We start from the raw sequence: 14105 nt of genomic DNA on the forward strand, positions 1-14105 counted from the left end.
TCGCCTCAGCAAGCTCTCAAAACAAATAATCAAGGGATCTTCTAGGTGAAAGTGACCTTCCTGGAACTAACAGGGGCAGAATACAAAAGATTAATATACAGAACCCTTCAAGACATCAGGAAGGAAATGAGGCAATATGCAGAACAAGCCAAGGAACACAGAGATAAAGCAATTGAAGAAATTAAAAAGATTATTCAGGAACATAACAAAAATTTTAATAAGCTGGAAAAAGCCATAGACAGACAGCAATTAGAAATTCAGAAGATTAACAATAAAATTACAGAATTAGACAACTCAATAGAAAGTCAGAGGAGCAGAAATGTGCAACTGGAAGGCAGAATTGGTGAGCTTGAAGATAAAGCACTTGACACTAATATATCTGAAGAACAATTAGATAAAAGAATATAAAAAAACAAAGAAACCTTAAGAATCATGTAGGACTTTATCAAGAAAAATAACTTACGAGTTATTGGAGTACCAAAACAGGGAGGGATAACAGAAAACACAGGCAGAATTGTTGAAGATTTGTTGGCAGAAAACTTCCCTGATATTGTGAAGATATTGAGATATCTATCCAAGATGCTCATATTAAAATCAAACTTGCCAAAACCAAAGATAAAGAGAGAATTTTAAGAGCAGCTAGGGATAAACAAAAAGTCACCTACAAAGGAGAGGCAATAAGAATAAGCTCAGACTACTTGGCAGAAACTGTGTAAGCCAGAAGCCAATGGGATGACTTCTATAAAGAATTGAAGGACAAAAATTGCCAGCCAAGAATTATATATGCAGCAAAACTATATGAAGGTGAAATTAGGACATTTCCAGATACAGAAGTTTAGGGAATTTGTCAAGAACCAAATCAAAACTACAAGAAATACTAAAGGGAGATCTTTGGTTAGAAAATCAATAATATCAGGTATCAAACTAAGACTAGAACACTGGACAGAGCAATCAGATGTCAACCCAGACAGGGAAATCACAAAAATAAATCAAGTTAAAAAACACTCAGAACAAAGAAACAGTGATGTTATTACGTAAAAGAAGACAACATTCAAAAAATAAAGAGGGACTAAGAAATGTGTAGTCATAGTTCTTTCATACGGAGAGGAAGATAAGGTGATATAAAGAAATAAAAGTTAGGTTTAAACTTAGAAAAATAGGGATAAATATTAAAGTAACCACAAAGGAGATTAACTATCCTAAATATCAAAATAAAATACAAGAAGAAAATAGAGACTCAGCAGAAACAAAATCAACAACAATGAATATGAGGAAAAGACGATACATAAACTACTCAGCACAAAAATTGTGGGAAAAAGAAACTGTCAACAACACACACAAAAAAAGACCTCAAAATGGCAGCACCAAAGTCATACTTATCCATAATTATGCTGAATGTAAATGGACTAAATGCACCAATAAAGAGAAAAAGAGTGGCAGAATGGATAAAAAAAAAAAAAATACTGTCTGTCTATATGTTGCCTACAAGAGACACACCTTAGACTTAGACACAAAAACAGACTAAAACTCAAAGAATGGAAAAAAATGTAACAACTGAACAACCAAAAAAAGGCAGGAGTGGCAAAATTAATTTCTGGCAAAATAGACTTTAAAGTTAAATCCACGAAAAAGGATAAGGAAGGACACTATATAATGATTAAAGGGACAATATACCAGGAGGATATAACCATATTAAATGTTTACACATCTAATGATGGGGCTGCAAGATACATAAAACAAACTCTATTAGCATTGAAAACTCAGGTAGACAGCTCCACAAGCATAGTAGGAGACTTCAACATACTGCTTTCAGTGAAGGACAGGGCATCCAGAAAGAAGCTCAGTAAAGACACAAAAGATTTAAATGCCACAATCAACCAACTTTACCTTATGCACATATACACTCCACCCAACATCAGCCAAGTCTACTTTCTTTTCTAGTGCACATGGAACGTTCTCTAGAATAGGCCACATATTAGGTCATAAAGCAAGCCTTAGCAGATTTCCAAAACATCAAAATATTACAAAGCATCTTCTCTGACCATAAGGCCATAAAAGTAGAAATCAATAACAGAAAAAGAAGGAAAAAGAAATCAAACACTTGGAAACTGAACAATACCCTGCACAAAAAAGACTGGGGCACAGTGAAAACAGTGCTCAGAGTTCAATTTATATCAATAAATGCACACATCCAAAAAGAAGAAAGGGCCAAAATCAAAGAATTATCCCTACAACTTGAAAAAATAGAAAGAGAGCAACAAAAGAAACCCTCAGTCACCAAAAGAAAACAAATAATAAAAATTAGAGGAGAACTAAATGAAATAGAAAACAGAAAAAACAATTGATGAAAGAATTAACAAGACCAAAAGCTGATTCTTTGAAAAAACCAACAAAATTGATAAACCATTGGCCAAACTAACAAAAGAAAAATAGGAGAGGAAGCAAATAACCTGAATAAGAAATGAGATGGGTGGTATTACAACAGATCCAACTGAAATTAATAGAATCACATCAGATTACTATGAAAAATTGTACTCTAACAAATTTGAAAACCTAGAAGAAATGGATGATTTCCTAGAAACACACTACCTACCTAAACTAACACAGAGGTAGAACAACTAAATAGGCTCATAACAAAAGAAGAGATTGAAACATCACAAAAGTAGACATTACAATTGTTTTCCAGTTAAGGACATTAGCCTAAGGAAGGTCATAGAGGTAAAGTTGGCATTGGAATTTTAGGCTTATGACTTCATGCTCTTTTCCATCAATATAACTACTGCCAAAAGGCACAGCAATTGTCAGTAACACTGAGATTGCTATCAGAATCATAGCAGTGCACAATGCAATCCCAATATAAGCGCACTGCACTAGTTTAAAGCCCTAAGAGCTTTCATACCTCTTATTGAAATAAAAGGCTTATAGGGGTTTCACTTCAGATCTAGTCCTCTATTTGTGCCCCGAATGTAATAATTCATTACCACCATACTTCAATACTAAATGAATGTGACTGGAATTTGATATGGAGATTAGAGGAACATGCAGAGATCAGAGGCCAAGAGAAGTATCTATTTTGCAATAGTGAGTAAAAGAATTACATGTAGAGAAACAGACACCACAATTTTAGCAAAGATTATAAATCTCTGAATGAGTAACATTTGCAGCTCCAGAAGGCACATAGGCCACAGAAAAGAACTAATGTTGGTACATTGAATTGGGAAGTAGCAAGTTGGTCTGAGTTCTCTAACGGAGGTAGAGTTTTAACCTGAGTTAAGAATATAAGTATTAAATCCACTGTTACAACAACTAGATAGTGTGTTCCCCTTCCCAGTGACTTATCCATTTTCCCGTTGGTTTCTACCAATGATCCTTATAGGAAGGTAATATCATATGCTGTCAGGATATCCTACTGTATGTCTCTATTAGAAATCCTGGGAAAGATAATCTGAGGCTCCGCTGAACAAGGTGCTAATAACTAGGTAATTGTTCTATAGTATTATAATTAAATATGATGAGTCCTGGTAAATGCCATTTATTAGCCCATCATTATGTTTAATTGATCTAATACTGGACAGAGTTTGAAAAATTGAAAATAGAAGACAGTGAAGGGCAGACATATTGAATCATGCAGTAAGTGTAAAAATGCACTTTAATAGGAAACTCATTCACATTTTCATTTAACAAAATTAAGTAGACTAGATCTTTTAAAGTCATACATACACAAATGATTTTGGGGGGAGTTCACATGGCATCATTCTGTATGAAAAAGGACACATCTGTTGCTTAACTTATTTCATAGCTAAAGCTAAAGTGCCTTGACCAATTTTGCATATGCTATACTTTTACAGAGAAATTAATTATTAAAACTACCAATAAAGGAACTAGTATGCTGTGACAGCATGAAATTATGACCTGTAAGAGGAGTTGGAGAAATGTCGGTTATTTAGAATTTAGAAGGGAAATCTTGAAGGATACATGTTCTTTATCATCAGATAATTGAATTTTTGGCGAGTGGAGCTGAGTTCAAATGTGTCCTGTTTTGTTCTGGAGGTCCGTTATTCAAATTACAGTGCTCCTATCCTCACATTCTTGAGCCTCAGCTGTTACCTGGCTTATTCTAAAATTCACAGATGGAGATTTTTGCTTTGTACTCCACAACCAGTTCCTGTCTCAATAACTTGTCTAATTCCCATTTCTTCTTGAAGTTGTGTTCTATAAGGCCAGTGCAGTTCTCTGATTCATGGAGTGCTAACCCAAAACCCAATATTGATGACTGAAACTTATCTTAACCATGAGCAGATAGTAAAAACATTACCTGTATGGCGGTCCAAATGCTGTCTGTGTGGATTATCTATTGCTGTGCCCCACCCACTTTTCAAGTGGACTAGTCAGTTCTGTCTTACATCTGCATTATGCAATCTTTTAGAGAAGATTACAGTATGCAGGAACACTGTGGACATATTCAAAAATCTCCCCAGCAATAGTTGTAAAAATTTGCCCTCATGTTACCAGTGCATAAACTTTCTGGATTATAGTGCTAACACAGTGTAGCCCATTATCTGCTGCCGGGTCATGCTGTTGGGTTAAGGATTCTCTATAATTAGAAATGTTGTAATTATTTGTTTTAATTCAAGTTTTAAGGCCCATCACTGGCTTTCTTCTTATTACAGTTTTCACTTTCTGTATAACTAGTACCACAGTTATTAATCTCCTTCCCAGCGTCTTCCAATAGTTCTTTTCAAATTAGAACATCCTTTACATATTTTCTTGAGAAAATACTGATTTTTTTCATCATATTGATGTGAGTTTTGAAAGCACGATTTTTAATGTTAATTCCATCCCTTAAAATGAAGGTTTTTTTTTTCCCCAAATCATTTTAAGACTCTGTCAAGAATATGAGCCTCATAAAAAATCAGGAATAAACGTCTGAAAAAATAAGACCTTCTGAAAATAAAAGATAGGTGTTTTGGCATTTCTATTCTATTTAATTTTTGTGTTTTCAATATGATATTTTTAATTAAAATATTCGGTAATATTTCATAGGCAATTTTACATTTGGGAAATGATAATATGCTTTTGTTGTAAAATTGAAGAGTATTTAGAAACCAAATATAATGTTAAAGATTCATATTATTTATGTTTTATGTTCTCCCTACTGAGATAAATAAAGAAAAGGATTAAGAAATTAGGCTCACACAAGTCAATATCAAGCTTTACTAGTAAATTAAATCATACAAGAAATCAAGAAGCACAGGCAAAACAGAGAGATGTTTGGCTATTTTGAGTGTGACCCCTCCAATCTTTTTTTCTACTTCAGATGTACTTTTCTGGCCAAGAATTGAAAAAAAAAAAAAAAGGCTTCAAAGTCAAATGGGACAGTTATCTCACTCAAAAGGAAAAATTTTAGGAGATGAAATATCTCCAATTTATAGTCAAGCTTTTTCATAGTTTACATAACATCGTTCAGTATGTCATAAATTTTAGGTTTATTTACAAAAGGTAAGTCTAAACCACGTCTACCAGAAAAAAGCATTCCATAAAGAAGGACTCTGGTCCTTACAGATATCATTAGTGTATATATTAGTCAATTAACATCATATTTACAAGGGATTTTGACCTGCTGTCTTTTTATCTTTGTATCCCTCATAATGGTAGAGAAATGAATCACAGGCCAGTGATTAATGCTTCTTTCCACTCCTGCAAAATTTTACTTGATTCTGAAAACCGTAAGTGTAGTACACCTGTCCCTATTGCCTTTGAGTTGATTACGACTCATAGTGACCCTGTAAGACAGAGTAGAACTGCCCCATAGGGTTTCCAAGGAGGGGCCGGTAGATTCAAATGGCTGACCTTTTGGTTAGCAGCCATAGCTCTTAACTGTGCCGCCAAGACTCCAATGTGGTGCACAGATGTATATTATTACCTAATTTATAACCCCCAAATCATGTTTCATTTTAATAGAACTGAAGTGATAGCCAGACATTTCCTTTTCATTGTGTCATCAGTAAGCTTCCTCAACAATGTCCTTAATAGATGAGTTTAAGGAAAATATCTTAGCTCATAAGGTGTGATTTTGTGATGTTCAGCATATTGTTATTAAAAAGTGTAAGTTATAAACTTTTCAGAGAAAAAGTCTTACTGTTAGAATTCTACAGCAAGTATAGGGGTCTCATTTACTAGAATCAGGAAAAAAAAATATCATCAGTCACAAAAAGGCCAGGGGTCAACTGCCAAATCGAACATCAATTGCTTATACGCGAGATCAAGTTGAAGCTGAAGAAAATTAGAGCAAGTCCATGAGATCCAAAATATGATCTTGAGTATATCCAGCCTGAATTTAGATACCAATTTAGGAATAGATTTGATGCATTTAACACTAACGACCAAAGACCAGACAAGTTGTGGAATGACATCAAGGACATCATACATGAAGAAAGCAAGAGGTCATTAAAAAGACAGGAAAGAAAGAAAAGACCAAAAAGGATGTCAGAAAAAACTCTGAAATTGCTCCCTAGCATAGAGTACCTAAAACAAACAGAAAAAAATGATGACAAGCTAAATGGAAGATTTCAAAGGGTGGCATGAGGAGACAAAGTAAATACTATAGTGGAACGTGCAAAGACCTGAAGTTAGAAAACCAAAAGGGAAGAACACTCTCACCATTTCTCAAGCTGAAAGAACTGAAGAGAACTCTCAAGACTTGAGCTGCAAAATAGAAGGATTCTACTAGGAAAATACTGAATGATGCAGAAAGCATCAAAAGAAGATAGAAGAAGGAGGGCCAAGATGGCTGACTAGGTAGACGCTACCTCAGATCCCTCTTGCAACAAAGACTCAGAAAAACAAGTGAATCGATCACGTACATGACAATCTATGAACCCTGAACAACAAACACAGATTTAAAGAGTTGACCTGAGTGACAGAGAAGGAGAACGAACAACTATGGGGCAGCAGTGACTGTTTTTGGAGCCTGGAGCCAGCGTCCCAGTCAGGTAACCTTGGTGCTGGTCTTAGGACTGGGCACAGGGGAGCTGAACACAATGTCTTGTGATGGTGCAAACACAGGGCGTAGCCCTACCCCCCTGAACTGACCACGGGAGGGGGCCCAGCCAGTCCGTGCGGGCGGTGTGAAGATGCGGCTGGTGGGAGGAGAAGTCTCCAGGAGGCAGTGACTGGTTTTGGAGCAGGGAGTGCAGCGTCCCAGCTGGGGAACCTTGGCGCCGGGCTTTGGACTGGCAGCGGAGGATCTGACCATGGCTTCAGTGGGCCAGACCCTCGGGGACGATCTCCACACAGCCAGCTCACATAGGCGACACGCCCCTCGGGAATCTCAGATAAAATAGTCATCCCAAGCAAGATAAGCAACTTCGGCTATATTCCGGGGTGCTACTCTCTCCTGTTTTTCTGAACCCTCCCCTCCCCTTCCCAGGTGGGTTCATTAACATTGGAATTTCCTGAGCCAGAGGGAGAATGGCTCCAGCTCCGCGGCTTTGCTTCCCCCCCCCTTTTCTTTTTTTGGTCTTTTCCTAACCCATTCTTCCAGCCTGAGAGAAGCAACCACAAAAAACCCAGGGACCAAAAATCCTTCCCTAATTGGACTAAAAACACAGAACCAGCTCCAGCCAAGCACATATGATCCAAATCTCGGGCTTTCATCCTTACAGGGAACAAGGTGGCTATTATAACGCAAAGGCAGTTCTGATAGGGATCTGATTGCATTTTTTTTAGTGGATTTACTGGAAAAACAAGTTTCCTAGGTCTGATATCTCTGCTTATTCAACAGAGCCCTAACTGACCCACAACAGGGAACTGAGGGCTGAAGCTCCCCCCAGACCACCTAGCCTCTTGCCTTAGGGGTCTAAAGAGGGTGACACCTACCAATCAGTAGAGGTACTTGCATTGGGGACCTAAGGTACAGCTGCAGAGCCCTCCCACCAAGGTGCTACAGGAATAGAGACACACCTACCTCACTGACACTTGGGGGAAGCCTGTCAGCATCCTGTGCCCCCTGGAGTGTGAAGCCCAGCTGCCAATAGAATCTGGTGCACACAATTATCACCACTATTTCTCGAGGTGGATAGGTGTTAGGGTGCAGCACACACTTGATGACCCAAAATCAGATTCTACTCAAGAATAGTGAATAGACTCAGGCATATATACCTGGCAACAGCCCAAACCAGCTGGTAATAGGTCATACCAAGCCAAGGGCTACAACAAACAAGACAGCACTATCCAGTAGCCCATCCATATATATTGAAAGAAAACAAAACAAGATAAGACTCAGTGAGCAATTATAGAATAAATCACTACTATATCTATTAAAAAAAAAAATTTTTTTTGTATATCTTAATGATGGCTCGGAGACAGCAGTCGATATCAAACCACATAAAGAAGTAGACCATGAAAGCTTCTACAACCCCCCAAACAAAAGAATCAAAATCTTTCCCAAATGAAGATACAATCCTGGAATTATCAGATACAGAATATAAAAAACTAATTTACAGAATGCTTCAAGACATCAGGGATGACCTCAGAAATTAAATAAGGCAAACTGCAGAAAAAGCCAAGGAACACACTGATAAAACTGTTGAAGAACTCAAAAAGATTATTCAAGAACATAGTAGAAAAATTAATAAGTTGCAAGAATCCATAGAGAGACAGCATGCAGAAAACCAAAAGATTAACAATAAAATTACAGAATTAGACAATGCAATAGGAAGTCTGAGGAGCAGACTCGAGCAATTAGAATGCAGAGTGGGAAATCTGGAGGACCAGGGAATTAACACTAACATAGCTGAAAAAAAATCAGATAAAAGAATTTCAAAAAATGAAGAAACCCTAAGAATCATGTGGGACTCTATCAAGAAGGAGAACTTGCGTGTGATTGGAGTCCCAGAACAGGGAGGGAGAACAGAAATCACAAAGAGAATAGTTGAAGATCTGCTGACAGAAAACTTCCCTGACATCATGAAAGACGAAAGGATATCTATCCAAGATGCTCATCGAACCCCATTTAAGATTGACCCAAAAAGAAGAACACCGAAACATATTATCATCAAACTTGCCAAAACCAAAGATAAAGAGAAAATTTTAAAAGTAGCCAGGGAGAAAAGAAAGGTCTCCTTCAAGGGAGAATCAATAAGTTCAGACTACTCAGCAGAAACCATGCAGGCAAGAAGGCAATAGGATGACATATACAGAGCACTGAAGGAGAAAAACTGCCAGCCAAGGATTATATATCCAGCAAAACTCTCTCTGAAATATGAAGGTGAAATTAAGATATTTACAGATAAACACAAGCTTAGAGAATTTGCAAAAACCAAACCAAAGCTACAAGAAACACTAAAGGAAATTGTTTGGTCAGAAAACCAATAATATCAGATACCAGCACAACACAAGGTCACAAAACAGAACATCCTGATATCAACTCAAATAGGGAAATCACAAAAACAAATTAAAATTAATTAAAAAAAATGCTCAAAACAAGGAATCTTTGAAGTCAATATGTAAAAGATCACAATAATCAAAAAGAGGGACTAAATACAGGTGGCATAGAACTGCCATATGGAGAGGGATACAAGGTGATATAGGACAATACAAGTTAGGGTTTTACTCAGAAAAATAGGGGTAAATATTAAGGTAACCACAAAGAGGTATAACAACTCCATAACTCAAAATGAAAGCCAAGAAAAACATAAGGACTCAACAAACATAAAGTCAAATACTATGAAAAGGAGGATCTCACAATTTACAAAGAAAAACGTCTCAGCACAAAAAAGTATGTGGAAAAATGAAATTGTCAACAACACACATAAAAAGGCATCAAAATGACAGCACTAAACACTTATTTATCTATAATTACACTGAATGTAAATGGACTAAATGCACCAATAAAGAGACAGAGAGTCTCAGACTGGATAAAGAAACACGATCCGTCTATATGCTGCCTACAAGAGACACATCTTAGACTTAGAGACACAAACAAACTAAAACTCAAAGGATGGAAAAAAATATATCCAAGCAAACAATAAGCAAAAAAGAAGAGGAGTAGCAATATTAATTTCTGACAAAATAGACTTTAAAGTTAAATCCACCACAAAGGATAAAGAAGGACACTACATACTGATAAAAGGGACAATTGACCAGGAAGATATAACCATATTAAATATTTATGCACCCAATGACAGGGCTGCAAGATACATAAATCAAATTTTAACAGAACTGAAAAGTGAGCTAGACACCTCCACAATTATAGAAGGAGACTTCAACACACCACTTTTGGAGAAGGACAGGACATCCAGTAAGAAGCTCAGTAGAGACACAGAAGACCTAATTACAACAATCAACCAACTTGACCTCATTGACTTATACAGAACTCTCCACCCAACTGCTGCAAAGTATACTTTTTTTTCTAGCGCATGTGGAACATTCTCTAGAAAAGACCACATATTAGGTCATAAAACAAACCTTTGCAGAATCCAAAACTTCGAAATATTACAAAGCATCTTCTCAGACCACAAGGCAATAAAACTAGAAATCAATAACAGAAAAACTAGGGAAAAGAAATCAAACACTTGGAAACTGAAAGAAACCCTCCTGAAAAAAGACTGGGTTATAGAAGACATCAAGGAGGGAATAAAGAAATTCATAGAATGCAACGAGAATGAAAATATTTCCTATCAAAACCTCTGGGACACAGCAAAAGCAGTGCTCAGAGGCCAATTTATATCAGTAAATGCACACATACAAAAAGAAGAAAGAGCCAAAATCAGAGAACTGTCCCTACGACTTGAACAAATAGAAAGTGAGCAACAAAAGAATCCATCAGGCACCAGAAGAAAACAAATAATAAAAATTAGAGCTGAACTAAATGAGTTAGAGAACAGAAAAACAATTGAAAGAATTAACAAAGCCAAAAGCTGGTTCTTTGAAAAAATTAACAAAATTGATAAACCATTGGCTAGACTGACTAAAGAAATACAGGAAAGGGCCACATCACAACAGACCCAACTGAAATTAAAAGAATCATATCAGATTATTACAAAAAAATTGTACTCTAACAAATTTGCAAACCTAGAAGAAATGGATGAATTCCTGGAAAAACACTACCTACCTAAACTAACACATTCAGAAGTAGAACAACTAAATAGACCCATAACAAAAAAGGAGGTTGAAACGGTAATCAAAAAACTCCCAACAAAATAAAGCCCTGGCCCGGATGGCTTCACTGCAGAGTTCTACCAAACTTTCAGAGAAAAGTTAACACCACTACTACTAAAGGTATTTCAAAGCATAGAAAATGACGGAATACTACCCAACTCATTCTATGAAGCCACCATCTCCCTGATACCAAAATCAGGTAAAGACATCACAAAAAAAAGAAAATTACAGACCTATAGCCCTCCTTTTCAGGAGGTAACACATGATCAAGAACTGATGGTACTGAAGGAAGAAGTCCAAGCTGCACTGAAGGCACTGATGAAAAACAAGGCTCCAGGAGTTGACAGAATTCCAACTGAAATGCTTCAACAAATGGGTGCAGCACTGGAGGTGCTCGTGTGTCTATGCCAAGAAATTTGGAAGACCGCTACCTGGCCAACTGACTGGAAGAGATTCATTTTTGTGCCCATTCCAAATAAGGTAGATCCCACAGAATGCAGAAATTATTGAACAATATCATTAATATCACACACAAGTAAAATGTTGCTGAAGATCATTCAAAGACATTTGCAGCAGTACGACAGGAACCTCAAAAAATTTACAGTGAATTCAGAAGAGGACATAGAAAGAGATTTATTATTGTTGATATCTGATAGCTGTTGGCTGAAATCAGATAATACCAGAAATATGTTTACCTGAGTTTTATTGACTGTGCAAAGGCATTTGACTGTGTGGATCATAACAAATTGTAGATAACATTGCAAAAAATGGGAATTCAAGAACACTTCATTGTGCTTATTCAGAGCCTGTATATAGGCCAAGAGGCAGTCGCTCACACAGAGCAAGAAGTTACTGCATGTTTTTAAATCAAGAAAGGTCTATGCCAGCGCTGCATCTTTGTACCATACTAAATCAATTGGTATACTGAGCAAATAATCTGAGAAGCTGGACTATATGAAGAAAAATGTTGCATCAAGATTGGTGGAAGACTCATTAAAAACCTGCAATATGCAGATGACACAACCTTACTTGCTGAAAGTGAAAAGAACATGAAGCCCTTCCTGATGAAGCTCAAAGACTACAGCCTTCAGTATGGATTATACAACATAAAGAATGTAAAAATCCTCACAACTTGACCAATAAGTAGCATTATGATAAACGGAGAAAAGGTTGAAGTTGCCAAGCACTTCATTTTACTTGGATCCACAATAAATGTCCATGGAAGCAGCAGTCGGGTAATCCAATGACGTAGTGCTTTGAGCAAAATTCCTGCAAAAGACCTCTTCAAAGTGTTAAAAAGCAAGGATGTCACTTTGAGAACTAAGGTAGACCTGACCTAAGCCATGATATTTTCAATGAAAGCTGGACAATGAATAAAGAGGAATTATTGCCTTTGAGTTATGGCTTTAGCAAAAAATATTGAGCACACCATGAACTGTCAGAAGGACAACCAAGTCTGTCTTGGAAGAAATATAGCCAGGGTGCTCCTTGGAAGCGAGGATTGTGAGATTTAGTCTCGTGTACTTTGGACATGTTATCAGAAGGGGCTAGTCCCTAGAGAAGGACATCATGCTTCTAAATAAAGAGTCAGAAAAAAGAGGAAGACCCTTAACGAGACGGATTGACACAGTGGCTGTCGTGATGGGGTCAAACGTAACAATGATTGTGAGGATGGCGCAGGACTGGGCAGTGTTTCATTCTGTTGCACATAAGGTCTCTGTGTGGAAACTGACCCAGCCGCAGCTAACAACAACAGGCATTCAATGAGTAGCTACTGCCTAATTGACTAATTGCCTAAAAATAAAAATAGGAAAAGGAAAGTTTGGTGAAAGCATCCAATATAATAGTTATATAATACATGGAAAATCATATAAATGTGCATCAATTCATAATTATAAATTCTAAAATAAATGTGGTCTCAGGGTGGTATTAAATCCAAGGAACACAATCTTCCAATGCAGCATTTTATGATCTAGCATCAGCCAGGTAACTTCCTGCTTCTCAGTTTCATCTGTTGTCAAAGGAATGATCTAGATAAGATTGTATCTAATATTCCTCCTAGGACAATTATGTCTTTGTGCTATTTTGTTTTGTTTGGTCAATATTTTTTATTCTAATTGGTGTTTGATGAGTTATTATTTATGGTCATTAAATACCTGAGGGTGTTTTACAGTTGAAATTAGTTTCCTATTGAAACTCAATAATTATTATTTTTTTTAGATGTAGGCTTTTACATCATTAGCATTGAAGATAACTAGATATTGTTCTGCTTTGACAATTAAAGGGAGAATTCATTAATACATACTTGTTCCTCTTATTTGTGTATTTATTATCAATAATATGTATGTATGTATATATATGTCCCATACATGTCTCAAAAAATACAAAATGTTAAAAATTATTTATAAGTGAAGCCTAATAAGACAGAGAGGCACCAATTGGGCCTGGGACACTCATAGGTTCCTGGGTCTGGGTCATGGCCACTGCTTATGATCAGGAAGTGGTGGTGCCAACAGGGTGGTTGCAGGCAGGGCAGCCATAGCCAGCCATGTCTCAGGCACCTCCATACCTGCTCCCTGTCCAGTCCATGCAGTCATCTCTCTGTAGCCCTGTGTACCCTCCCTCTCCCCTTTCTACTTCTCCCTCTCCCCACCCCAATCTCTACACCCAGAGATGCAAAAAATCCTGAGGTCAAACACCAGGCCTGATCTGAGGCCACACAACCGGCAACACCACCTGGCAAAGCTTCAGGCTCTCTGGCAGGCTCCCATAAGGTTTTAATATCATAGGCTTTATGGGGCTGAGTTCATAATTATGAATTGCACACCACTGCCTGTATGTAATATGGTGTCCTGATTAACGTCAAGATCACATAATGTCCTATTTCACAGAATATATTGTGGATGTTAAGCAACACATGACTACATATATACATATATATATTA

This window comes from Elephas maximus, chromosome 18 (assembly GCF_024166365.1).
Source record: "Elephas maximus indicus isolate mEleMax1 chromosome 18, mEleMax1 primary haplotype, whole genome shotgun sequence".
NCBI lineage: Eukaryota > Metazoa > Chordata > Mammalia > Proboscidea > Elephantidae > Elephas > Elephas maximus.